The 23,791-nt window shown below is 46.2% G+C and overlaps 1 protein-coding gene across 3 annotated transcripts in view; it reads right to left on the minus strand.

The window, feature by feature from the left end:
- KANK1 (KN motif and ankyrin repeat domains 1) overlaps positions 1 to 23,791 on the minus strand; it is a 182,549-nt gene that overhangs the window by 153,217 nt on the left and 5,541 nt on the right. The window contains exon 1 of one of the 3 annotated variants that reach the window (XM_034647434.1): positions 10,547 to 10,563. The exons of the other annotated variants lie outside the window; for them this stretch is intronic. The gene's annotated coding sequence lies outside the window, so the exon portion shown is untranslated. Of the gene's footprint in view, positions 1 to 10,546; positions 10,564 to 23,791 lie in introns of those variants that run through there. 3 annotated transcript variants of the gene reach the window in all.

Raw genomic sequence — 23,791 nt, forward strand, 5'->3', positions numbered from 1 at the left:
CAAAATGGAAAAAATAAGCAAAACTAGAACTCTGCGGGGGAAAGTCAAAACCAGGGCAAGAGCCAGAGATAAGGCAGCAACAGGCTGAGAACTAAGGTTGAGTAAGGAGAATAATTGGATAAATTATTGAATTATCTAAATGGAACAAGGACATTAGATTTTAAAATCCCACTTTAGATCAACAGAGTAATGGAAGACCAGCTATGAAAAAGAAACCTTACAGCCAGGGTATCTGATTCATTTCACTTCCCAAACCTTAGTTGCACAGGCACTTTTGACATCATTGCACCCTTATCATTATACTACTAGTTGAGAAATATCTTGGCCAGAAGTTTGCGTTTTATTTCACAGGGACCAAAATAAGGGTAAAATAGCATATAAGGTAGTGACATTGGTACGACTGACTATTTTTAGCTCCTGGATTCCTATTCCGATCACTCCACAAATTCAGAATGCTTACTTTATTATTATTTTTTTTTTGCAAAAAGAAAATGAATATAGCCATGCAATTTATCAGGGTGATAGGTAACATTACAGATCATTTACCAAGACAGGCACTCTACAACCACCTGAGGACGATAATATAATTATATCTAAGAGATGTGGAAACTGAGACTCCATGGTTAAATGATATTGTTAGGGTCACATCTCGTCACTGACGGCACCGGGACTCTACAACCAGCCCGGCCAAGTCTGGAGCTTAAGACTCAAGCCACACTCAATCAGAGGAGAACACAAGAAACTGAGGTTCCCAAATGCTTCGCCAGGATTCTCTAAACTTCTCTCTGTGCTAGATACAGATGTACATACACAAATGAGAGAATTTTTTACATGAGCAATATATGTTCATTAATTTAAAAATGAGAAGATTAAGCAAGGTAACAAATTCTAACAAGAAACAACAAGGGTTGGCAAGGATGCGGAGAGCAAAGGACTCTCGTGCACCGTGGGAGACAGCACGGCGTTCCTCAGAACGTTACAAATAGAATTACTATGATCCAGTAATTCCACTGCTGGGTATTTACCCGGAGAATAGGAACGTACTAACTCCAAGAGATAGACGCACCCCTACGTTTACTGCAGCATTATTTACAACAGCCAAATTATAGAAGCAGCCCAAGTGTCCATCCATAGACGAATGGATAAAGATGTGGTGTGTGAATACATATTCCATTATAATGGAACATGACTCAGCCATAAAAAAGAATGAACTCTTGGGGCACCAGGTTCAGTCAGTTAAGTGTCTGCCTTCGGCTTAGGTCATGATCTCGGGGTCCTGGGATCGAGGCCCAAATCGGGCTCCCTGCTCAGGGATGAGTCTGCTTCTCCCTCTCCCGCTACACCTGCTCATATGGTATCTCTCACTCACTCTCTTACTCTCTCTCAAATAATTCCCCCCCCCAAAAAGAATGAAATCTTGCCGTTTGCAACAACATGGCTGGAACTAGAGAGTATCATGTGAAGTGAAATAAGTCAGTCGGAAAAAGACAAATACCATATGATTTCAGTCATATGTAGAATTCAAGAAACAAAACTAAGGAAGAAAAAAAGGGACAAACCAAAAAACAAACTCTTAACTATAGAGAACTGATGGTTACCAGAGGGGAGGTGGGTGAGGGATGGTACTGGGGATGCAGGAGGGACCTGTGATGAGCCCCGGGTGTTGGGAAGTGCTGAATCACTATGTCGTACATGTGAAACGAGCAGAACACCGTATATTAACTGTAATGGAATTTTAAAAAATTCTAATAGGTCTCAGATTTTTTTTTAAGGTTCATTATCAGAAGTGGCTCCAAAATTTCCCTTCCTCCTTAAAGTAAGATTTTCTAAAATGCCTTCACGTTCAGTTATAATTTTGTTTCTCCCCACTTGAACTAAAACAAAACAAACTCTAGAGAAAGAAGAAATAAGAATTATAACTTAGGGGGCGCCTGGGTGGCACAGCAGTTGGGCGTCTGCCTTCGGCTCAGGGCGTGATCTCGGCGTTATGGGATCGAGCCCCACATCAGGCTCCTCTGCTATGAGCCTGCTTTCTTCCTCTCCCACTCCCCCTGCTTGTGTTCCCTCTCTCGCTGGCTGTCTCTATCTCTGTCGAGTAAATAAATAAAATCTTTAAAAAAAAAAAAAGAATTATAACTTAGCCCCCCCTTCAACTCTGCAATATTTTAATTAGAGGAGTAGGGGCGCCTGGGTGGCACAGCGGTTAAGCCTCTGCCTTCGGCTCAGGGCGTGATCCCGGCGTTATGGGATCGAGCCCCACATCAGGCTCTCCTGCTATGAGCCTGCTTCTTCCTCTCCCACTCCCCCTGCTTGTGTTCCCTCTCTCGCTGGCTGTCTCTATCTCTGTCGAATAAAAAAAAAAAAAAAAAATCTTTAATTAGAGGAGTAGGGTTTAAAAAGTAGCTGTCTTTTTAGTATAGCTCTGAAAAAGTTTTATGATTAAATACGGTCAATGATGTTTTCTACACAAAAATTAATGATGTCATTATAACATCATGAAGGTTACAAGTTTTTGTTTTGTTTCATTTCTCAGCAGAAAGGTTGTCAGCATCTTTACCACCACTAAAAGGTCATTTTTGCATACCAAAGGCATTTTTTTCCTAATTATATTTTGAGAAACATACTTTCAAAAACACTTACACACTGGGAGCCCACAGATCTCCTTAAATCAAATACTTCATATTCCTGTAACACGTCTGGACACATCAAATCTGAAAGAATTTCTTCAGGCTTACTAAACCAGTCTATGCGATTTAATTTCCAGCCAAAGAGCAATCTTCAACTTTTCGGTTACTGCAGGTAATTCTCCGTCACGGCAAGGAGAGAAGGAAAAACCCAGCAGAGCTTTGGGCACCGAAACATCCCCCTCCCCCCACCCAAGGACCATCTCCATAATATACCAAGTAGAATATTTTACCTATGGGGTTTCTGAATCCTGATTTACATTTACTCGTTTGACTCATCTCACGTAGCTGTATGGGCAGTTACGGCCAGCACCACGCAGAGTGGACATTTCATCCTGTAGAGTTGACTGACCATGTGTACATTGAAGTCTCATGCCACCAGGTACATGGTATGGGGGGGAGGCAAGGCAGGGGACCCCCCTCCCCATTTTCCCGACAGCGAGGATGGCTCCATGGTGGCCCTGTCCTACCCTCGACGCTGGTGGACAGCAGGACGCCACTCTGCTTTGGGTTGTAGATGTCGTGTAAGGCTGGGAAACGACTCTCAGGGCCTCGCCACGGGCTCCTCCAGCTTCCGCAGCACTGACTACTGGCCCCAGTGGTTCTCCAAGTGGGGTGGGAAGGCCAGCAACCACACCTGCAAAGTTGTCAGCAGTGGAAATTCTCAGACCGGTCCCATACCTCCCGAATCACCCCATCTGGGAGCGGGGGCCCAGCAATCTGTGTTTTAATACAGCCCTCAGGGGATTCAGATGAGGATTACGATGTGAGAACCACTGCAATCAATGACTTTTTTTTTTAAAGTGGTCACTCATTGAGGCTGCCATTATACGCGGGTTTAGTTTCCACCAAACCCGTGAAGAACGCTTGACTGATATTCCAGTGTTCCTATCAGAGGATATGCAAACACAGGGAAGCTCTGAACTTACCAGAAGTTTTGTGTACGAGGGTGACTAATGGGACAGTAAGCCCTAGCATCCCTTCTCCTCAACTGTGGTCCTTACAATAGCTGGTAAGACAATGTCATGACTTGACTCAGATTTATTTGCTCTGCAATGTTCCTCTGTTGCTGGCGTTTGAGGGGACTCCCAACAGCTGCCTAAAACGAACTTGACCCTGGAGCCAGAAATGCACGGGACGGAGAGCAGGTCCCCTGACAGAGCCTGAGGTCAGGTCTCAGTTCCGCCATGTTTAAGCCTCAGTTTCCCCAAATCTAGAACAAAAAGTACAGTACAACCTTCATCACAGGGAAGTCATCAGAATCAAAGAGATTGAGAGCCTGTGGCCTTACACAAAGCAGCCCTCCCTGCAAGACAGTCGTTGTATCATGACCCAACAGAACTCTTCACTTTGAAATGCCTCGGAACAGACAAAAAGAAAGGCGGCAAACATCTAAATCACCTTCTCTACAAAATCGCCTGATTAATGATTTTTTTTTGAATAAAGGTGACAAAACTACAACCACATTCATTCCCAACAAAGGATCACATGATAGAAAAACAGCTCATTCTGCTCCGAAAGCAGTATACACAGTGTCTAACCACAAACACCCTGATCAAGAGAAACATTTCAAAATATTTTCTTTAGAGATCCCTAAGCCGTTATGGGGGAAAAGCCAAGGCGCAGTACAGACTTGCGCACGTTAGTCAAGAATGCGATTGGGTAAATTAAAGAAATTACATTTTGGCAAGGCTGAGGTAGGGAGCAGGCAGGATTCCAAGTTTCTGCTGGTTGATTCAAATGAGTCCCTCCCCTTCTTTTCTGCAGCCGATAACTTCATATTAAATCACATTTTATAATTAAAAGATCAATAAGCCATAAGGAAAGAAAGCTTTCACTTAAGAACCTTTTAAATATGTTGTGGGTTGACGTTAATATCATTAGTGTTTAACAAACACTCAGGAGACGGCGTCTTTAGTCTTCATACAGATTTGGGTTTGAGTCCTGGCTTAGCTGTTTCACCAGCTAACGAACCTTCTACTTTGGTCCTCATTCTGTCCATTCCACACCAGTCACAGGACCCTAATCTGTTCCCAAGCAGGCTAAAGACCCTTCCTACCTCAGGGCCTTTGCACATGCTATTCCAGCACTGTTCCCTCCACCTCACTCCCTCTCCCCTCCGCCCCACCACCCAGAGCATCTACTCCGAGCCTGCACCCAGCCCATTCTATTAGTCCTCTGGTCTCAAGTCACTTGTAAGGACAGCTGCCCTAGCCGACGCTAGATTAGATCTTCCTGTTGCACGCTCCGTTCACTTACTTTAACTCCTGTCACCATTGTAACCACATTGCTCTTTTGTAATTATCTGTTGAATGTCAGTCTGTACAATCGGACTGCAAGCTCCACACAGGCAGGCATCCTGTCTGCTCACTGCTCTATCCTAGCACCAAGGGCAGGGTCTAGAGCACAGGAGAGACAGCATTATACCTTTCTTTCTTTTCTTTTTTTTTGTATTTGAGAGAGAGAGAGAGTGAAAGAAAGAGAGAGCACACAAGCAAGGGGAGCAGAGGGAGAGGGAGAAGCAGGCTCCCCACTGAGCAGGGAGCCGGATGCAGGACTCGATCCCAGGACCCCGGGATCATGACCTGAGCCAAAGGCAGACGCTTCACCAACTGAGCCACCCAGGCGCCCCTGAGAGACAGCATTATAAATAATCCTTTAGGCATGATTTCAGGAAAGAGGGTGGTCACCTAATGTCATAGAGTTCAGAGGTAAACACTATTTTGGATCATATGGGTTTTTAGACATGCAAGTTGTCATATAAGAAAGTAAATTCTTTCAACATCTTTTTGGTTTCCAAAAGCAGGATATGATCAAAACTGAAAAACAACCTTGGACCCTCTGAGTTCAGAGCGACAGCTAACTTTCTATTCAAAATCCTGGGAATCGTTCCTAGAAAACCCAGTAGCCTAGTACCCTGAGACGGGCATTAAGTAGCATCCTGGGTAACAACTCTCTCTCTCATCTACTCAATCTGGATGAAAGAGGGAAACAGGCAAACTCGTCTGTTCTCCCTTTGTCCCCATGGCCTGTCCTTGTTCTTCTCACCTTATCTTTTCACCTGTATAGCAACTGAGAAAATCCTGAGGGAGAGAGGCTTCCCAGTCTCTCTAACGTTGGCCGTCCCGAGCCAGACAGGTGGGACCAATAACCACGAACTGCTACCTCGCTTCACGGCAGAGAGTTCTCCACGGCTGCTGCGCCTTCTTCCTCTGAAGCCCCTCCCTCCCAAACCCCGAAGACCGGGAGGTGAGAGCCCGCAGAACGCCGCAGGCTGCCGGCTGTGGCCTCTCCCCGCTGAGGGAATTGCACCTGGTAAAGGAGTCCAGGTTCCTTCCCATTGGTGCGGTTTTGAGATGCCTTATCTGCTCCTGCTGCTCGGCCGGAAGGCTGCTGCTGCTGAGGGCCCCCGTCAGGCTTACGCACGGATGTGGGAAGAAGAGTACAGACCATCGTGTCATTAAAGAACGAGTGGGTTTTTGTAATCGACACCCCAGTGGCTTTCACGAAACCCTAAGATTAGAGCCTCTCTTTAGAATTACTGATATCTAAAAAGGCACTAAATATTACGACCTGGGGGGGGGGGAACTTACACAGATGAAGTCTGCATATTTATCCCATCTTGCTCTCTCTCGCTCGCTCGCTCTCTCTGTCTCTTTTCAGACTGCTGACATTCTAGACAAGCCCACAGAGAAAGCAAGTCCTCACTCCACAGGGCCTCCGAGTCATGCAGAAAAGACCCAAACCCACCAAGGAGGTCTTCCCTAGGGAACATTCTGACCTCCCCCCCCAGGACTGTGTGTGGACAAGCCCCCAACCCTAATTAAGGATCATTGTCCCCTCTAGAAGCTCAAAAGATGAAAGCTGTCCCAGGAAGAACCTCGTTCACTTCCTCCAGACAGACAATAGGCAGCCACCTGCTCGGGGCTTCGAGTTCCTATGTGATAGAGTCACTGCCGCTAGTACCCCAGACGTCAAGGAGGAGAAAGAAACAAAGGAGCCAGGTGGCTCGGGCCGAGGGAGGAGTGGGGTGGCCTCTCTCTCACACCCCCACAGTGCAGCCTGGGGCTGGCTGCTCCCAAGGTTGCCCCTCAGCTCCAGCTGTGCGCAGAGACAGCTGTCTGAGCCACAACAGGAAAAGGAAGGGAAAACAGTCCTTCCTAAGGACGGCCTGGCCTTTTATTCTAAGGGAGCAAAAACTGGTAAACGCAAAACACAGTGCATCTTCAAACACCATGGAGTGTCCTCCACCAGCAGGTCCGATCTGCCACCAACAACTCCTTGGCAATTTGGGCAGAGTTGGGGGGGGGGGGCGCCGGAGGCAACTGGCCTGAGGGTCACAACCACGGCAGGACAGCAGGAGACGGATCTTCACAGAAGGGTCTGGATGGGGCACTCTCCACTCTCTCTACTGGAAGGTTCTAGAGTAAGACGCCTAAAAGAACTATCAAAGTGAGCACTGAGAAGAAATAAAGTCATAGAGAAGAAAAGTGGAAAATTCATCATACATGCTTTCTTGCCCTCTGTTTTCTTGTGGAGTAAGTGGAAAAAGAAAATAAACTTCTTTGAAATTACTGGTAACATGAAAATGAAAAAAAATTTATATGATTTCATCTATAATTTCATGCAATATATACCTCTTTTTTTTTTTTTAAAGATTTATTTATTTTACAGAGATAGAGAGAGGGAACACAAGCAGGGGGAGTGGGAGAGGAAGAAGCAGGCTCCCAGCGGAGCAGGGAACCCGACGTGGGGCTCGATCCCAGGAGCCTGGGATCACACCCTGAGCCGAAGGCAGACGCTTAACGACTGCGCCACCCAGGCACCCCAATATATAGCTCTTTTAGCAGACTTTAAAATCCTGGCTCTCTATATATTTATATTTATTTTCTCCCTTCATTTTTATTGCATAAATATAACATAGTCATTCTAAAACATCTGAAAATCCTGATCAGAAAAAGTTTCAACTCAATTAGTCTAATTCCAAACAAACAAACAAAAAACTTTACCACTGTTAACACTTCAGGACAACTTTTTCTATTTTTTCCTATGTAAACGTAGACATACAAATACATGGTGAGCTGGGGGTGGATCTCTGTTTATAAAAATTTCCCTACACCTATTAGATTTTTTTCCCACCCAAGTCATGCACATCTGTTTGTTCCAATAAATACAGATTTGTTTGCATTCTTTTTGCAAATGTTCTTGGCAAATATCCCTGCTATTTACTGCTGAAGCAGTCCTAGAAAGCAAACGGGGGCATCTACGCATGCTGCCAGAGATTAACAGCCCGGAAGTACCAAGGTCACCGGCTGCAATCCCAAAATCAGGAATCCCCCATACACCATGGACAGACCTTTAGAGAGCCTTCCTGGGTTAGTAACCACAGAAACCCTAACAAAGGAGTTTGGACCCTTCCCTAGAAAATCACCTGTTGGTTGACTGCAGGGAGAAAAACCCTGAATCATCATTTCCACTGAGGGTCTGCAATAGGGTTTAGAATGACTATTGATATTATGCAAGGGTAGGGACTCTCTTAATTGATTTCCCTCAGTTATTTACCAAAAAAGATATCCTTTCCTCAAAGGAATTGCCATCAAGAATTTTTAGCACCCATCATAAAAGGACCTGGCCAAACCAAAAGACAAATAGTTTTTCCCCTTTTCCTGCCGTCCACCACTTTCCCCTTTCACAGCACGGGCTGGGCCGCCACCACAACTGAAGAGCCACGGTGTGTTTTAGTATTCTGTGGGGTCGTGGACAGAGTTAAGACTTTACAAACAGATACACCAAAGCCCTGTGTGTGTCATCTGTCCTGTGGTTCTCAGTGGGTAAGAACCAAAGTCTTACCAGCCCTCTTGCTATAATATTATATGAAAGACAATGTAATTGAAAGGGGCTTGGAATCCACCTCTACAGCCAGCAGTTAACTCAGAAAGGACACGCCCACACCCCAGGCTCATTGTGCACACAGCATGGCCTGTGGCTCATGGCCATTACCACCCTTGTAAAATCAAGATGCAAAATCAAGACGTTTCCATGCTTAACCCACACAGTCTTGCTGTTTTGAGCACTCTTCACCAAAATGTAACATTGAGTTTGTTTTCATTTCTTTCAGGGGCTTCAGATTTACCCACTACGGCTGGTAAAATATTTCTGAAAACAAAATACCACTTTGCTTTGCGAACTCACCCTGGACTCTCCACGGTGGTTCTGTGAATTCAGGTGTCTCCCGGCTGACAGGATGTTGCTGTACATTTTCCTGTTCATTGGACCCAGGACGCTGCTGTCCTCACACTGGAGGGGCTCACCGGGCCTTCTGTACCATGCAGAACCCAGATTATCACACGAGCAGCCGGCATGTCTGAGGGGCTCTCGCGCTGCAATCTGAGAAGGCTGGAAGCTCTCATTCATTCCTCTCCTCCTCATCGCCCCCAAACGTTTCAACAACAACTGACCTGAGCACGCAGTTTGGACACTGCTGAGATGACTTGATGTGTTCCCCAGGGTGCTGCGAGAGCTGCTGCAACCCTATCTGGTGAAAACCATTTGTACGCTTTTCTTCCCAAAGCCAGGAGCAAGGCTTGCTTCCAAAGACAAGGAATACTCCGGTCTTTCTCCAGGCCTGACGGATCTTTAAAGCGTTAAAGCCTCATCACCCTGACAGTGAATTATGGGCTACTTCAGATGAGCCAAAGTGATATTCGTCTCTCTGAGCCAAAACAAACTTTCCTGACCCAATAGCATTAAGATACAGACGTCTTACAAGGTGCCCCGAAACAGAAATGAGGACAGAAGGGCACCTTGCATCACAGTACTGGACAGGCCGAGTGTGCGTGAAACGGCTACAGCAGAATGAACAGCTGACAAGCTACAGCCTGATGAGAAAGGGGACATGGCTGAGGTGAGGGGACAAGGGGAAGACAGCCACAAATGAGGCTGGAGCAAAGCACAGGACTTGGCTCCCCGCTCCACCTTCAGCTCCTGCCCTCCCACGCCCACCTCTTCGCAAAGATCCAGAAAGGTCCACCTCCACCAAAGTTTCTCAAGCTTTGTACAACTGACATTGGGGCTGGACACGTCTGTGACATGGGGGATGTCCGGTGCCCTGGAGGCTGTTCATGGGCAGCCCTGGCTTCTACCCACAAGACGCCAGTAGCCCCCCACCCGCCTTGGTTCAGTTTGTAACAACCAAAAATGTCTTCACAGATTGCCAAATATGCCCCCCAGCAAAACTGCCCCATACAGAGCACTGTTGATGGACCGTCAGCCACCATGCACGGGGTACGGTCTGCACACCGGACAAGGGCACCAGCTGTGGGCGCCTGTGGGAGCGCCACACTCCCCCACGGTCCGCTCACCGAGCCACACGTGCAGGGACTGCATTACACACAGTGGCCCCTTCCTCACGTCCCACGCACTCCACCACCCTCCGCTCTGGGCCCAGCCGGCATCATGCCCCGGAAGCTGTTCATGCCGCCAGATCCAACACACGACTCCGTTCCCACAGCTGCACATGCTGGGACGCCGGTAACTATCCCCTCCTTGAAACGCACTCCTGCAGGTTTCCTCGGACCCCCTGGACCCGAGTTCTCAGGTTCCTTTGCAGGCTGCTCTTCAGGTGTTGGCCGTAAGCCCCCTTCTCCCACCCTGGGCCTGCACCCCAAACTGGGCGATCTCGCTCCTTCCCAGCTGCAGTGACCATCCGCACGGCTTCCTCTCAGAGTAGCAGGCAGCTGGGCCTCCCGGAGCCTGGGCAGGGCCCTGGACTCTTCCCACTCCCACTGGGTCGGCCTCCCACACCTCCCCACTGTCCGTCTCTCTCCGGTCCCGTAGCCCCTGCCCGGGCTGGGTCACCTTACCTGGGCGCTGCTGCGGGGGCCCTGGCTCTCAGCCCGTCGTCCTACCCTCAGGCTCGAGGGCGTTTCCTGACCTGTACTTCTAGTTACAGGACTCACCCTGCTTAAAACTCTTCGATGATTTCCCACCACCCTTGAGATCAAGTTTTAAATTCCTTAACGTGGCTAACCAGGCCCTTTACGATCGATCTTTATGATCGATCGTATCCCCTCTCCGCACACCTCTCCCGCCCTCCTACCCAAATCCACGCTCCAATTTGAAATCAAACTCAGCTCTCTCAGGCTGGGAACAAAGGAAGCTCTCCCACCTGTGTCTGGAACAGCCAGCCCCTTTCAAATTGACTTCACCTGGCTAATGGCACCTCCTACAATAGGTTTCAGGGCTGGAACCTCCCTGCCCCCCACCCCAGCTGTTCCAGTACATGTGCCCCTGACTGCCTGTCCTTCCCTTCCCCTAGAGGAGCACTTACTCTGCAGCCAAACGTGCCAGACCCCCCATCCCCCACCCCTACCTATCAGCTTCCGCCTGGCTCCTTCCTGGGTTAACTGCTAACCTCAAATCTGTCAATAGCAAATACCAGTCCAGGTGCCATGGTAACAGCAAAATATACACCCAATGTGGAACGAGCCTCGAGAAAAACATCCAGGCACGGAAATTTACAGAACACGAAGTGTCCTACGTACTCAACAGTATATCTGCAGATGGAGAGCGGGAAGGGGGCAGCCTGGGAAGAGGAATGGGGACGTTATCAGGACAACAAGGAGACCGTGCGGAACCTGCGAGAGAAGGACTTGGACTCAGGTTCTGAAAGTGGCGAGGGGCAGATGATGGGCACAGAAATTAACTCGAGAGATATCAGAGTTTGCAATGATGAACCATTTTTGTCATCACTTGAGCTTATCAGGGTTTTTTCCAAGTGAAAACGTTGTAAGCGGTCTCCCTGCTAGCTTTCTGGTGGCACCAAAACCATGACGTCCATCAGTGACTCTCTGGTGGCATGAGAACTCCAGGTCACAGACCTAGGCTGACTCCCCCGCCCTAAAAGCACAAGTACCAATAAATCGAAGGCTTGGGGGTTCTTCAAACATCAGTTTTCTCAAGACAGACATAACTGGACAGAAATACTAATAAACAGAGTGAAACGTTAACTTGTTACCTCTCCTCACACTTTCGTCGCATGACACTGAAAAACTGGAAACATTTCAACCAGTAACCGTTACAGGCATCATTCATGAAGTACTGTGCTGTGCCAGATGTCTTAAAATACACTTTTGCTCAATTCTCACAGCCGTCCTGTGAGGGGAGTAGTATTATGTCCGCGTGACAAATGGGAAGCAAGTTCGGAATTGAGAGGAGGCAGAATTCTCGGTCAAATCTGACTCCTCACCCTTTGTTCTGCGCTCTTCTCAACCAAGTAACAAACCAAGGACAAGCCCCCAGCCGCTGAAACCCACCTGTTGGAAGGGACTTTTGCAGGTATCTCTAATTAAGTCAGGAATGTTCCAACTTGAACTAGTTGCTGTCATTTTAGTTTTAAAATTAGCTCTGGCCTGAGGCAAAACATGCCTCCTAAGTACTTCAGATTGTTGTGTCAATCACAGACAAACATTTACTAAAAAGCTCTAAGTTCTTTCCTTCTCCTTCCTGGAGAGTGGGGAAGAAAAATCCCAGAAGGCTTAAGACTTCTGCCTCTCCTTTATATGCAACTTTTTACGCAAAAAAGGGTTCCTAGGCCCCTTGGACTTCACACACAGTCTCCTGACCAGCTGTCTGGAAAAGAAGACATTTACTCGGTACTCGTTACATGTCCAACATTTTGCGACACCGTGTTTCTTAAATACAACGATAACCTAAATTGGGTGCTGTGATCACCTCCACTGTCCATGTCAGCGAGCAGAGGCTGAGAGAAGCCCAAAGCCTGTGCTCCTTCCACTCTAGAGACCATCTGACTCAGCCACGGTCAGCCCGTCCATGCTGCCCAACCCCCGCCCCCCCCCCGAGCTCTGCTCCAAGACCAAAAAAGACAAAGATTGGAACAAACATGGCGGGTCCTAAGCCCACTAAGGGCAAAACGCTTTGAGAAAATAAAAGGAGCGGCCTCTCGGAGAAATCACATCCGTTAAAATCACAGCTGACTAAGTGGAAAACAGAAGACCGTCCCTCTACAGGTCTCTCAGCCTGGGCACTACTGAGTGTTTGGCTGGATAACTGCCGGCTGTGGGGCCGCCCTGTGCATTGTAGGGTGTTTAGTAGCGTCCCTGGCCTAGAGCCGTCCAGTGCTGGGAGCACCCCTCCCCTGAATCATGACGATCAAAAAGATCTCCAGACACCGCCAAATGCCCCCCAAGGGGCAAAATCACCACCCTCCTGCCCCCCCCCCACCAAAGCACTGCTCTATATAGTTATAACTGGTCATTTCAGGGCCTTATCGTCCGGGCTGAGGCACAAGTTTCCCAGAGCTCTTTTTCTACGTACTAAGATGTAAATCAACCACATGCAGTATTTTCATCTGAAAAAAGAAAAAGGGGCCCTTCCAATGACGTGTTCATGTAGGAGACAGTGTTTTACATTCTCCCAGACCTGTGGTTTGTTGAAAAGTTAATCTATCCCATCCACGCTTTGATCTTCAAGCAAATTATTTTCTGAGAAAAGATTTAACTTGGGAGGACCCTACAGGCTAACCAGCTATCAGAGCGGAACTGGCATCAAATTCCAGGTGGCAAGTGAAGAGGGTGCTTCCCACCCCCCGCCCCCCAAAAGGGACTCTGCTCAGGAACCAAATGCTACCGGGCGGGGGGGGGGGCTTCTGATTTTCCCACGAAACTGCGATACAGCTTAGCTTTGCGTTCAAAGAAGAAAGAGCTTTTGAGGACACGGGCCAGTTTCATGTACCAGCACTAGTATTTCTGTTACGGGAGGTTTTTTGTTGTTGTCTTAGCTTTAGTTTTTCTTAGTTTCACAGTAAAGAGGTGAGTCACACCCCAGTCGTCACCTTGTTTCTATGGCTTGTTTTCACTTCAAGAGGAAAAGAAGACGCTTCTAGTCTTCCAAAGGCTCTTGCTCATCTCACACCTGTTCTGCAAGGTGTATGCTGCTGGCCAGACGGACAGGTAAGCCCTGCAGAAAATGCTTGTTGTATCAGCAACTGCACACTTGGCCTACAGGAATGCTGGCTATAAACGAAGACTAGAGAGTTACTTTTGCTAAGAATTTTTACCTTACTTTGTGTGGCACGCAGAAGAATGTACCCCCACCACCTCACCAACGATATCTGGGTCCTAATTCCAAACCTGAGTGTGTTATCAAAAAGGACTTGAAAATGTGGATAAAGTTAAGGACCCGCGAGCTGAGGAGAGTTGCCTGGGTTATCCCGGTGGGTGCAATGTAACCGTGACTGCTTGAGAGCAGAGAGACTTCTCTGGCTGTGGTCAGAGAGACAGAGATGGGAGAGAAAATGAAGAAGCTGGAGAAATCTGAAATGTGAAAGGGAGTCAGATCACCGGTGGTGGCTCTGAAGATAGAAGAAGTGGGTCTGGAGCCAAGGAATGTGGGGGGTGGGGGACCTAGAAGTTGGGACAGTGAGTAAACAGATTCTCTCCCACAACCAGCTCTGCCTACCCCCTGATTTGATTCCGCTGAGTCCTGTGTTGACCTTCTAACCTACAGAGCTGTAAGAGAATATATTTGTGTTGCTCTAAGCATCAAATTTCAGGGTTCTGTCATGGCAGGAGTGGAAAACTAAGATAGATTTGGTGGCTGGAAGCGGGATGCTGTTGTAACAAAAACCAAGAAACATGACCGTGGCTTTGAAATTGGGTGGTGGGTGGGCCTGGAGGAATTTTGCAAAGCACAGCAGAGAAAGTCTAGAGAGCCTTGAACAACCTGTGAGGAGACACATGGACGTGAAGGAGAGCTAGGGAGGGAGGAAACCTAAATTGCCGTCGAGACACCTATATTGTCAAGAGCGGGGGAAATCACAAATACTACCAGTCTAGCATTCACTGCCCACTGTGGGCTAAGGAAGTGAAGCCCCCAAGTGGGGGAAGGCGCCTGACCATCAGAGGGGTAATCCTGCTGTCCCGTCATGTCACCTGGGGCAGACAACCTATGTGAACCACACTTAGGGATGGCTGCAGCACCCACCTCACAGGACTACAGGGACTTATGGGGACATGCAGGCAGAGACCTCATACGGTGCCCAGCACAGGGCAGAAACTGGAAAATGGGAGCCATTTTTCTCTTGGAGTATAGAAAAAAAATGGCGGCTAGAGAGGAATGCATCCTTCCTTTCTCCCACAGGAAAGCATGTGATGAGTCTTCCCTAGGGAAGACTGAGGGTCTAAGCATAAAAGAAGGGAGGAGAGGCAGACCTGGATGTTCAGGAAACCAGTGCTACATAAATCAAAGGCAAGATCTGGGAACTCAATGGGGCTATTCCAAAATGCAAGAGACAGATGGACTGAGGCCTTGGGGACGCTGCCCAAGGCAACAGAGAAAGACAAAAAGGGGACCGAGTTGTTTCTCTGGGTGACTCTGTTACTGGAAACGTGCCAACTGCAGTTTGAGAACACTGGGCAGAGATACTGTGCCCCTCTCGGTGCCAACTTGGACAGGAAGTGATGTGGCTGGGTCCCACGGTCGAGAAGCCAGCAGGAGGGGGTGACGGGGGCATCCTTAAAGAAAGACATCATTTTTAATTCTCCAGCCTGGCTTCCTACCTCAGCCTCCCCCGCTCCCCTGCCTCCCGCCCATCTCCATCCATGAAATTATAATACACAATGAGGATTAAAAAGACCACAGTTGTTTCTGCAGGGGTGAACCAAAGCCAAATTTTGCAAAAAATCCTAGAATTTTCTATGTAGGAGGAATGACAGGTGTTTTCCTATTGTAAGAATTTTTTAGTTTTGGTGTTTTCACAAGGTTTCTGGGAGAAGACATCCCAAGGAAAGAAACAAGGCACCGAAAGCATTTGAATATCCCTTCTGTCTCTTTGCATCTGTACCCCGGACTATAAATTACAGTATTTCATTCCCCAGGATTCTCAGTAGAGAGTTAAATGTCAGCCAGCAGGCAACTGCATAACTAAGAGGAAGAAAAAGTCACCTTAGGAATGATGAGGATAAAACCAAGTGGCGAGGAATGAAACCAGTCTCCCCTTTCCTGCCTAAGAGTTACGTTTTCTGGGGCACCTGGGTGGCTCAGTCATTAAGTCTGCCTTCAACTCAGGGTGTGATCCCAGAGTCCTGGGGTCGAGCTCCGCATCGGGCTCCTCCACTGGGAGCCTGCTTCTTCCTCTCCCACTCCCCCTGCCTGTGTTCCCTCTCTCGCTGGCTGTCTCTCTCTCTTAAATAAATAAATAAAATCTTTAAAAAAAAAAAAAAAAGTTACGTTTTCTTTCTTTCAAGAAAACCTCTTCACACCTGCAGGGAAGACACCACTTCTTGCGCTCCTTTCTGCTGGTGGTAAAATGCACAACCTCCCGGGCAGTGTGATTCAGGCACGCGTGTTTACGAGCCAAGCACATGTACCCACTGGACACAATGATGCTTTCAAAAAAGAACAAATTTAAAAGTTCTGCCAACAATCCCATTGTTTTGGATTCACCAACTGGAAAGGCATACATTTCTGCATGACATTTTCTGAATTTTGTCAAGTTGGGTAGATCTAAGGGCTCATTCTTCGTACTCCCACTATTTGTCACTCAGTGCCCTTTCCGAATACACCCAGATGGGCAATGATCCAAGCAGATGCATTATTTGGGTGCACATGACAACAGAACTGGATCTTATCTCTGTCCACCCATTTTCTCTGCTCCTCAAGCTGTAAGCCTCTGCTAACCAGGGGGATTAAAAAAAAAAAAAAAAAAGCAACAGAGTAAAGGAGCTGGATGGCTTATCCTCTCCTCCTTAGCTCGATCCAAATCTGGAGACTCTGGGAGTGTGGGCAGGTGCATCTCCAGATCGGAAAAGCAGGATGTGCCTCATGTGCCTAGTGACTTGGTTTTGCTTTTCATCACCACGGGAAGGAGGAGATATGGCTCGGAGACAGTAAGATAACAAACGTAGCTACCAAAAACAAATTCCAGCCTACTGTTTGAAGAGGAAAACAAGATGATGGGTAGGAGCTGTTCAAAGCTCCCGGGACCTCTGCATCGGCTTTCCTCGCTCCCATCAGGAGCTAGAGATGCCACCCCGGTTCTGGCCGAGCTGGAAGACCCAGCCTCTCTTATCGGGCACGTCTCACCCAGATGATCTGGACAGCAGAACATGATCCGACAACAATGGTTCACAAGTCAGAGAAGTCCTATCGTTCAGGATTGGAAGATTTTAACATTGTTTTTTTGGAGGATAAAAATACACTTGTATAAGACATTCTTTCTTATATGCCTCTTCTGGGGGAATAAGAGTTTTCCTACTTTAAGTACTTAGACCGTGCTAGACACTTTAAAGGCAATGTGCATTATTTGATCTGTTCCTTACAAAGAACTGGTAGCAAATCATCTCTGTGTTCATTCTTCACTTGAGGAAACCTAGGCTTGGATGTTAAACAACACGCCCGGAGTCACACATGGGCAGACCTAAACTCTGAACCCAGACTTATGCTCTTGCCCCAGGATTAATGGCTATGAAATACCGTCATCAGCAACAGACTCCAAGAACAGCAAGGACTCCTCCAAATTGCCCTGGGGGTTCAACAAATCTTATTGACAAAATTAATGATGACCTCCCCTTTTTAACCACCTTTGCTCCTGCATGGGAAAACCTCACACACCCAGCTTTGCCTCTGTCTGACAAGAAGTCACAGTATCTCCCTGGAGCTGGCTTCAAAGCAGTGCAAATACTCCCAAGTGCCTTCCTCTTGAAACAGTCACACCCCTGCACCACGGACTCTAATTCCAAAACTGTTCTGACCCACAACTGCGCAGGGCACGATGCACTGCCTTCCAGGAGTTACCCAGCCTCCGACCACAGCCACCTCCCAGCTCCCTCCTGCAGCTGTGTAGACACTGTTCACTATCGCACAAGGGCAAGTTCGCATTCCGGCCAAGAGACGAGAAAACCACGGTGGACGGAGATGCTACCATCGGTAGGTAAGGAAATCTCTTATCTCCTCCAGAAATCTGGAAGCACATTTCTTCCTAATAAACTCAGGCAGTTTTACCCACCTTCCTCATGTTCCAAAATGAGTGATTAAGACCGTCCCAAGCTTAAGCTACAAATTATATGCTCAAGCCAAGTAGTTTGGTGAAGACTTTCTAATAAGAAAGGTATCAATTATATATATATGTGAACATTAAAAAAATTATAAAGTAGAAGTGTTGCCAAGGACCAGGAGGAGGGGGGGACGGAGAGTTAGTGTTTCATGGGGACAGAGTTTCTGTCTAGGAAGATGAAAAAGTTCTGGAGATGGAGGGTGGGGACGGATGCACAGCAATGTGAATGTACGGAACACCACTGAAATGTACACTTAAACATGGTGAAAATGGGGAAACACAGGGGTGCCTGAGTGGCTCAGTCGGTTAAGCGTCTGCCTTTGGCTCAGGGCATGATCCCAGGGTCCTGGGATCGAGCCCTGCATCGGGCTCCCTGCTCAGCGGGAAGCCTGCCTCTCCCTCTCCCTCTCCCCCTGCTTGTGTTCCCTCTCTCGCTGTGTGTGTCTTTGTCAAATAAATTAAAAAAATAATAAAATCTAAAAAAAAAAAAAAAAAGAAAATGGGGAAACACAAGCCAAACTTACAGCAACACTCACATGAATGCTTCTTTTTGAAACCGCTTACTTACAAAGGGAAAGGAGGCCCTAGCACCTTCTGAAACAAATCACTGAAACATCGTGGGCCCATTTCAGGCACTGCATGGAAGAATTTAAATGTGAGTTCTAGGCCCAGAGCTCCCGGAAAACAAAGATGAATACTCCTGAGTGACTTTTTACTCTGCAGAGACTGTATGTCTAGGTGAAGCCAAAATCCCCTTCACGTCCTCTGTGGAAAGGACTGACCGCTCCTTAACATTTGCGTCTCTTGCAAAATTCATATGTTGAAGTCATAACGCCCAATGTGATGGTATCTGGAGGTGAGACCTTTGGGAGGTAACTGGGTTGAGGTGAGGTCATGAGGGATCATTGCTCCTAGAAGAAGAGGAAGAGTAACCAGAGCCCTTCCTCTCTCCACCACACAAGGATATAGCAAGAGGCACGAGCCAGGAAGCACACGCACACTCACTCTCACCAGCACCCACGCACACAGCACCTTGACCTTGCACTACAGCCCCCACCACTGTGAGAAATCACAGGGCTGCTAAGCCACCCAGTCTGGGTACTTGGTGACAGCAGCCCGAGCTAAGACGGGTGTCCCCTGTATCGTATCCGTGCTTGAACTCACATTCAGCTGATGGCTTAACTCATGACCATCGGGAGAAAAACAGCTCCTACAATGACTCGTGCGCAGGCACTTTGGGCACCACAACTAAGGTGGGCATCCAGACGAGCTCTCTTCTCTTTCTTGGTGTCACGATACAATATGGCAACAGCCTGGCTCCCATGGATGGACACACACACACACACACACTCACACACTCAGAGACGTGACGACTGCTTCTTCCACGTTCTGAGGTTTTTCAGACTAACGCTGAGGACAGATGCCAAAAGGTTGTCATGATTCAGAATGAAATGGTCTCCGGTTCACTGCAGTCTCTTTTCATCATCTCAGATAAAAGCTCCGCACTGAAAATCACCGAGGCTGCTGATACTGGATTTTCAACACCTGAGAATGAATGAAGTTTCATCTCAAATGACTCTGAGTTCCCACCATCAAACCTCTTCACCCAACTCTCCAACTTGAGAGTTTTGCTTTGTGATTACTGGCCTATTTAATCATGTTCTTCCTTCCTCAAAACTAATGCTCTGACTTGTAAACCAATCTTGGTCCCAAAAGTGAATAATTAAGTACTTTTTACCTGTTTTGGTATCTTGTTTCCCCCTTACTGGAAAAAAACAAAAAACAGTAAGCCTCACATTAGCAAACTCTGAGCTGAGCCAACCAGAGGTCAGTGTACCTCTGAGTTACATAAAATGCTGATTGGTATCCTTGAAATTTTGCATGACTCACCTTTAAATGCCACTGCAAAATTGGTAGTTAACATCCACATCAACAATAAAATAGATAAAAGAAAAACCTAATTCTCCTTATTAACAAAACAGGTTGGAAAACCCTTAATAATGAGAGGTGTCACAACTAAAACATGAATAGCAAGTCTGTTCAACAAAACGGAAATGTCAAGAAATGGACACACACGCATGTAGGATTTAATATAGGATAAAGGTGGCATTTCCCATCAAAGGAGTAAATGGTTTATTAAGTATAAGATTGTGAAAACCAGGAGCCATCTAAAAAAAGCATACTGGGATCCGTACGCTGTAAAATTAATTCAAGATGGAGGAATGGGGCTCCTGGGTGGCTCAGTCGTTAAGTGTCTGCCTTCAGCTCAGGGCGTGATCCCAGAGTCCTGGGATCGAGCCCCACATCAGGCTCCTCTGCTGGCAGCCTGCTTCTTCCTCTCCCACTCCCCCTGCCTGTGTTCTCTCTCTCGCTGGCTGTCTCTAATAAATAAATAAAATCTTAAAAAAAAAAAAAAGATGGAGGAATAAAATAAATATAAAAACTGAAAGCAAAGAAGTAACAAAAGCAGCCCTGGACAATTAAAAAAAATAACTTTAGAGTAAGGATGGCCTTTTTCTCTTTATGGTATTAAATTCAAAGGCCTTAAAATAGACAGATGCTAAAATTGTCTCCATGGAGAAATGGAACATAATCCAAGTCAAAAGCTGAACAGGAAACTAGGAATAGCTCCAACTCTCATCACACATGAGGGGCTCATTTCCCTCGGACATAAAGTGACACAAATTGGTCACTAACAGCCCAACAGCAAAGGACAGAACAGTTCACAGGGAGGTAAATACAAAGGAAAGGGCTCCTATGGATTCACAAATGGGTGTTCCACCTCCTAAGAGAAATGCAAATTAAAACCACAGGAGATACTGTTTTTCGCTTATCAGATTGGCAAAGATGAACACGTTTCATAACATACCACGTTGGCAAGGATGTGAACGGACGGGTACTTACGTACCCTGCTGCTGAGAGTCTATTAGCACAGCTTCTATGGAAGGCATCTGGGGCAACATCTCCTCCAAGTACAAATGCCATGTATCCTTTCACCTGGTGATCCCATAGTTAGGATTTTATCACATGTGAGCAAAATCATCTACGCGAAAAGTTATCTCTTGCAGCACTGTTGCAAATAGCAAAATCAAAAGGAAACCTATTTAACAAAACAGAGTATCTGTAAGAAGAAAATACTACATTGCCCAAGTGTTAAAAACTATAAAAATGTAAGAAAAACTCTACCTATACAGAGGAATTTCAAGATGTTTGGTTATATGAAAAGAGCAAGGTGCATAACAGTATGTGAAGTATCTTAAAAGGGGGGAGAATAGGACAATACACAGACACATACACTTTTTTATTTAGTGTTTTTTACTTATGAGTATCTTTAGAAGCAAGAACACTGATTGCCTCTGAGGAGGGAATATGATGGCTAGTGGCAGGTGTCGGGAGGTTTTTCAGTGACCCTTCTACATCTTTTAAATTTGAGACACGTATTATCCATTTGAAGATTGTTTTTTAACTCCACAAAATGGTTATAAGTAAAGCTGAAGAAATTTACCAGAAAGTGGAATAAAAAGACAAAGACCTAGAAAACAGAACAGAGAAAGAAAAGAAAGTCAGAGGATTGTTCCAGAAGGACCAAATGGGAAATCAATCAAGAGAAAAGGGAGAAAGCTATCAAAGATAATTCAGGAAATTTTCCAGTAACTAAAAAATTACATGTTTCTAGATTGGGAAGGCCACTCTGTGGCAAAAATAAATTAATTAATTAATTAATTAATTAAATCAACAAAAACAGGTCAATCAATGTATCTGGGACAAAGAAAAGACCCTAAAAGCTTTTGAAGAGAAGAAGAGGGAAAAGTTCCAGCCTTCATATAATGACGGAATTTTAGGAAGCAATCTTTTCAAAGGTTTGAGAGAAACAAATTTCTAAGCTAGAACTGCATACCTAGCTAAACTATCAAGTATGGGGTGGGAGCAGAGACAATGTAGACACGCCAAATCCCAAGAAACGTCTCTCCGCACGTAACCTTTCTCAGAAGCTGTTAGCCAATGCCCTCCACGAAGATAAGAGGCCAAAAGAGACCACAAGGAAAGAGAACACCAGAGGATCCAAGGAGAAACACAGGGCATCTCTGGGTTGATGCGATACCTCATAAGGAACGCTTTTAGGAGCAATGGATCAAACAGATAGCTACCCTCAGGTTTTCAAACGTAAAGAGGTTAGACTTCCATTTGGGAGTAAATCAGTAAGAGACGCATACAGCTAACAAACCAAACAATTATTAACTCTGGGTGAGAAGAAGCTGGGTGAGGAAGGAGACGTTCAAACGACACACCTGAGCTGTGAAACTATTTTCATAGTAATAATATAAACATTATGCATTAATCAAATAAAAAACTGTATGAAGACGATTTGAGAAAAGAGTATTGGAAGAAATTATAAGAACCATAATCTCACCTTCCACAGTATGAAGACAGTAAATAATATCCAAAATTGGCTTACCCAAGTAAGTATCCAAAATAAAGAAATAACAAAATACACGTCTCACTTTTATTTTAAATGTGACTAAGATCACAAAATAAAATAAAAATTCCTAGCGCTTTTGTGTTTGCTGACACCTTGTTCTTGTGAGAGGTGGAACCAGGGAGAAGTGTGGATCTGTGTGCAGAATTTAGCGAAAAGCAACTTGAACAGGAAACTGAACTAATTTGTAAGAACCGATGACTCTAGGTAATTGGATTTTAAAAACAAATTCAAACTATAGCTCCTTTGAGTAACAAATTCAATTTGCTGACAAACTAGTTGTGTGGTTTCCAAGGAGTCACTGGGCCATCTCCAATGTGGTTCTAAGGATGAGCAGCGGCCACGGGAGCAGAGAAGTCGGCACAACCGTTGGTGCCCACTCTCCTCGAGCACAGTGCCCACAGCACCACAGGCCTGCTTACATTAGACGACTACACCCGCTGGAGTCATTCACTCCAATGTGGCCAACTCAGAAGCAGAAAATTCCACCAATCTTTGTAAGCCTCTATGTGACAGAACTTGCTAAGACTGCCCAAGTTAAGAAGGGATTTCTCCAAGGATTTTAAGAGCAAAGGTGAAGTTTCAGGAAGACGTTTAAGGTATGGCTTTGGGTACCCCCTAAAAGTGCCCCCATTCAGAAAGCGTGCACTAGGACAGCAGTTCTTACGTGTCCAGACTGAACAGCCTACTGTTGATTTCATCCTCTGGGGTTTGGGCCAACAATTTCTTTTACTGAACTGTGGCAAGAAATTCTTCAAAGGATATTCTGTCAGACATTAGGGTCCTTGGGTCTAAGGAGGAAGAATTTGGGGTTGACAACAGCTTCCAAGTACATTAATACTTGCACATGTGCAATTCAATCACATAAAAGCTTATGGGGAGATAGCATATCCAAAACTGCTGGTTCAGAGGACTGGCCACACCTTTAAGCTGCACACTACCTAAAACAATGGTGCTGATCTCGCGGAAGCTCAAAAGAAAGCCAGCTGTAAGCTCAGAGGAACAAATCTCTTCCATAAACTACCTCTCCTTTGCCGAGTGGGTGTGAATTCTTACACACCATTTATGCCCAAAGGTTACTCGAAGGTTCTAATGATAAAAGGCACAGTTATTGTGGGAAAAAAAAAAAAAAGAACTTCCAGACAACTTTTCTTCAAGTGAAGGATGGGGAGAGGGGAAAGAAGAAGAGGGGTTGGGTGATTTTAACTACATAGTGAAGGACAACTGACCATACAACTTAGCTCCTAGCATCCTGGTAGCCAGGGCGAAAAAGGAAATACAATGAATTACACAACTTTCATAACTGGGGGGAAAAATTAAAAGTCCCTGTTCATCAGGAAAATAGATGTTTTTTTTTTGTTTTTTGGGGTTTTTTTTTGTAACATAAACCAAAACATACACCTCCTTATAGGAGGGACCATGAATGGCACAGGGAACCCTTATTAGCAGCTCACTGGACAACAAATACCTATGAAGCACCTTCTATGTTTCCAGGCTCTGTTCTAAGAGTTTGGGATACGTGAGCCAACAAACCAGATCATGAGCCCTACCCCGGGG

Source organism: Ailuropoda melanoleuca, chromosome 17, assembly GCF_002007445.2.
Source record: "Ailuropoda melanoleuca isolate Jingjing chromosome 17, ASM200744v2, whole genome shotgun sequence".
Taxonomy (NCBI): domain Eukaryota; kingdom Metazoa; phylum Chordata; class Mammalia; order Carnivora; family Ursidae; genus Ailuropoda; species Ailuropoda melanoleuca.